Raw genomic sequence first — 5000 nt, forward strand, 5'->3', positions numbered from 1 at the left:
AAGCCGCGAGCCATCACCCAAAGGGCCCGACCAGCAAGCGAAGGCCAAGCTAACCCGAGCCAAGCCAAGGCGACCCGAGCCAAGCCAAGGCGACCCATCGAGCCAAGCCAGGGCGACCCGAGCCAAAAGCCAAAAGGCACCAAGTCAAGCCAAGGCGACCCGAGTCGAGCCAAGGCGACCCGAGCCAAGCCAAGGCGACCCGAGCAAGCCAAGGCAACCCGAGCCAAGCCAAGGCGACCCGAGCCAAGCCAAGGCGACCCGAGTCAAGCCAAGGCGACCCGAGCCAAGCCAAAACAAAGCGAGACAAAACGCGAGACGGCCGAGCAAGCGAGGCGCATCCCCCTGGCCACCTGATGAATCTTTCGAGAGGAGACAAACAGACACCTGCGCGCTCTCTCGGATACACTGGTCGGCCATAAATGAGTAAAGGGTGGAGGTGGGGGGTAAGAAAGTGGGGGGGAGAGATGGGGAAGGATAGGAGAGTAGAGGGGAAGATGGGGAACGAAGGTAGGATAGAAAGTGAGGGAGAGAGAGCGAGAAAGAGGGGAGGGAGGGAGAGAGGGAGGGAGAGGGGGAGGGGGAAGGAGAGGGAGAGAGAGAGAGAGAAGGGGGGAGAAATAATGTAGAAGAGCAAGGAGGTGGAGAAGGAGCGAAAGTGAGGAAAACAGAAGAGGGAAAAACAAGAGAAAACTAAATGAAAAGGAAGAGAAACATAAAGAGGAAAAAAGAGACAAAATAGGTTGATAAACGAAGACACGGACGGAAAGACAGAGAGGAGAGGAAAGACTACGGGAGGATGAAAGGAGGAGGAAAGGGGAAGGAGAAGAGGAGGAATATGTAGCATCGAAACTCTACGAAATATTACATGAGCAATGGTCGACATGAAAGGGCGACAGGAATAAGGGGGGAGGGGGGGAGGAGGAGGAGGAGGAGGAGGAGGAGGAGGAGGAGGAGGAGGAGGAGGAGGAGGAGGAGGAGGAGGAGGAGGAGGAGGAGGAGGAGGAGGAGGAGGAGGAAGAGGAAGAGAGGGAGGAGGAAAAGGATTACATGATAGGAGGACAGGAATAAGGGATGTGGGGGGAGGGTTAAGAAGGAGGCGGAGGAGGAGGGGAAAATATAAAAAAAATAGAAGAAAGAAAAAGAAGAGGAAGAGCAGAAAAGAGAAGAGGAGAAAGAAGAAAAAGAGGAGGAGAAGAAGGAAGAACATTAAGAAATGGAGAAAGAGGAGGAGGAGGATAGGGAAGGGATGAGAGGCGACGGACAAAGAGAAAGGGAAGAGGGAAAAAAGACACATTATCTTGTGAGAACGAATAAAAATAGAAAACAGAATAATAAAATGAAAATATAAATGATTAACAAAGAAGAATTGGAACTAAATGCTTCGACGAAACAGAAAAAGGGAAAAATAATAAAATCAACGCGAACTTAGAACAAAGAGGATTAACAAAATACTGAATAATAGTAATAAGAGAAATTATATTAATAATAATATCGATGATGATGATGATGATGATGATGATGATGATGATGATGATGATGATGATGATGATGATGATGATGATGATGATGATGATGATGATGATGATGATGATGATGATGATGATGATGATGATGATGATGATGATGATGATGATGATGATGATGATGATGAGCAAAAAAGAACAAAACACCAATAAAAAAAGAAAAAAAAAGGAAAAATATAATTAAAAAAAAATAATAATAAAAACGAAACAAAATCAAAAGATCACTAATCCCTTCGACGTATCACGAACCACCAGGAATCAAAGCAGATACTCATCAGCATAAACGCAGCGCTACCTCATCCCTCGTGTACCGAGGGATGCAACCGCTGCACCGACTGGCTCAACGGTACTCATTCAAGTGCGTGCAACCAATGCATTTTCGTGCAGTCAATTGATGTGTTTTATTTTCGTGCACACTAGTGATGTATTTGTTTTCGTGCAAGCAATTTTATTCTTTTCGTGCATGCGACTAAAACACGGACGTTTTATATAAAGTAGTTTAACAAAAATAGTGAGTGAGGAGGAATAATCATAATTCCATTGCATAAGGAAGGGTAACTGAAAGACACATAAAGGAAGGGAAGGAAGGAAGGAAGGAAGGAAGGAAGGAAGGAAGGAAGGAGGAGAGAGAGAGAGAGAGAGAGAGAGAGAGAGAGAGAGAGAGAGAGAGAGAGAGAGAGAGAGAGAGAGAGAGAGAGAGAGAGAGAGAGAGAGAGAAAGGAAATAAGTCAGAAAGGAAAAGAATTTGTATGGATAAAAAAAAAAGAATAAACAAACAAACAATAAACCAAAAATAGGCAAAAAAAAAAAAAAAAAAAAAAAAAAAACTCTGAAAAGGAAGAGAAACGCTTAATACACAAAAGTAATGGGGGTAATCCAAGATAAATATAGCATGAAGGAAGCAGTTCGCCCATCGGAGGAAACGTCCCCCCCCCCTCCCCCCTCCCCCCCGGCGATCACCCTGGCGCACTTCCCGGACGCGAAGGACTAAATTGCCAGTCCGTGAAGGTAGAAGGAAGGAAATGGAAGAAAGAAGGAAGGAGAGGGAGGGAGGGAGGATGGGAGGCAGAGAGGGAGAGGAAGGGAGGGAGGGAGGGAGGGCGAGAAGGAGAGAGAGAGAGAGAGAGAGAGAGAGAGAGAGAGAGAGAGAGAGAGAGAGAGAGAGAGAGAGAGAGAGAGAGAGAGGGAGGGAGGGAGGGAGGGAAGAGAGAGCAAGAGGTAGCGTGTAAGAAATAGGAAAAATAAGGGGAGGAACACACACAAAAAAAGAAGGAAAGAAAAAAGAAAATAAAAAAAAGTAAGGAAAAGAATGGAAGAGGAGAAAAACAAAAAAAGCAGAAGAGAAAGAAAAAGAGAGAAAGAGAGAAAAATAAAACAGAATATGAAGAAAAAGGACACAACAGAAAGCTCTAAATCATACCACTTCTACGTAAACACCGTTAAGCCTTTGATAATCCTTCGAAATTCAACGAGACGATATTTCGGACACGTCGCACCAAGGAAACGAAGGGGGAGGGAGAGGGGGGGGGGGGTTAAGGGCATCGCTCGGAAGACGAAAAAAGGAATAAAAATAAAATAAAATAAAATAGAGAAATAAAAATAAAAATGCAGAGACAAAATACACAAAAATTAAATACAGCTAAATAAATGCCCCAACGCATACTCGCACACTAATAGAGAACACGTGAAAGGGACCACTTAAACTTAAACTTTATAAATAAAAGAGAGAGAGAGGGAGAGAGAGAGAGAGAGAGAGAGAGAGAGAGAGAGAGAGAGAGAGAGAGAGAGAGAGAGAGAGAGAGAGAGAGAGAGAGAGAGATTTCACTCTTCCTCATTCTCTCTTCTTCCCCTTTCCCTCCCATAGTCAATACTGCAGCGACCGATGAAATATACATAAGCTCAAAAATATTTCTGCGAAAAAATATACTCTGGGAAGACTCAATTTCAATAAATGTTGCATGGGTTAGAATTCAATAAATATTCAAATCCGGTATCTTTCATTTCTACCCTTTTCGTCATTGTCTGTCCCCCTCCTCCCTCCCTCCTATTCCTCCTCTTCCTCTTCCTCTTCCCCACCCTCTCCCTCTCCCTCACCCCCACCCCCCTAACTCCTCTAACTACTACTACTACTACTACTACTACTACTACTACTACTACTACTACTACTACTACTCCTACTCCTACTCCTACTCCTACTCCTACTCCTACTCCTACTCCTACTCCTACTCCTACTCCTACTCCTACTCCTACTCCTACTCCTACTCCTCCTACTCCTCCTCCTCCTCCTCCTCCTCTTTCTTTCTTTCTTTCTTTCTTTCTTTCTTTTTCTTCTTCTTCTTCCTCCACTTTTTCTTGCCTTATTTTCTCTTATTTCACTTTCTTCTACTTTTGTCTTTATCATTCTCTTTTCATTTTCATTATATTTCTTTCATTTTATCTTCACGTCGTATTTTTCCTCCCATTTCATCTTCTATTTCCTCCTTCTTTCCTTTATTACTATCTCCTCTTTATTTTCCCTTTTGCTCCTTTCCCTTTTCCGACACCAATTTTTTCTTCTTTCATTTTCTCCATCTTTTCCTTCCCTTCCTTCATTAATTTTCTCATCCTTTCCTCCTTTCATTTTTATCCTTTTGTTTATCTTTCTCTCATTCCTATTTTCAGTTCCTCTAGTCCATCTTTCTCTCTAGACAGAGAAAGAGAAAGAGAGAAAATAGTGAAAAGGGAAGGTGAAGACATGTGATACAAAGAGAAGAGAGGAGACACACAGACTCGAGAAGAAACGAACGGTAGAGATGGAAAGAGAAGAATAAAGAAAGTGGAGAGGGAGGAAGAGAGAGAGAGAGAGAGAGAGAGAGAGAGAGAGAGAGAGAGAGAAAGAGAGAGAGAGAGAGAGAGAGAGAGAGAGAGAGAGAGAGAGAGAGAGAGAAACTAAAGAGAACTAGAGAGAACTAGAGAGAATTAGATAGAAAGAGAGAGGGAGTGAGAAGAAAAAAAAAAGAAAAAAGGAAAAAAGAAAGAAAGAGAGAGACAGAGACAGAGCATAAACAACCGCACATATTCCTCTAACTCCATAACTATGCATAGATAACAGCCAAATTCCCCCAAACTAATCTACAGCCCCGTGTAGCGACATCAACCGCAATCGCTCAGGTCAATATCGCGTCAATATTCATCTGCCGCAAACGCCACAAACGCCACACAGCCGATAAAACCCTCTACCAACCCCTTCCCCCTCCCCCCTCTTCCCTATCCTCTTTCCAACTTTATCTCCCCCCTTCCCCCTTTCACTTCCCTCCCCCTCTTTCTCTCCCTCTCTTCCCCATCTCTTTCACTCCCTCTCCTCCCCCTCTCTCTCTCCGTCAATCCCCTCCCCCTCTCTCTCTCCGTCAATCCCCTCCCTCTCTCTCCCTCCCTCCCTTCCCCTACCCCCTCTCTCCCTCCCTTCCCCTACCCCTAAATCTATCCCGATCCCTAGAA

The sequence above is a fragment of the Penaeus monodon genome, chromosome 9 (assembly GCF_015228065.2).
Source record: "Penaeus monodon isolate SGIC_2016 chromosome 9, NSTDA_Pmon_1, whole genome shotgun sequence".
NCBI lineage: Eukaryota > Metazoa > Arthropoda > Malacostraca > Decapoda > Penaeidae > Penaeus > Penaeus monodon.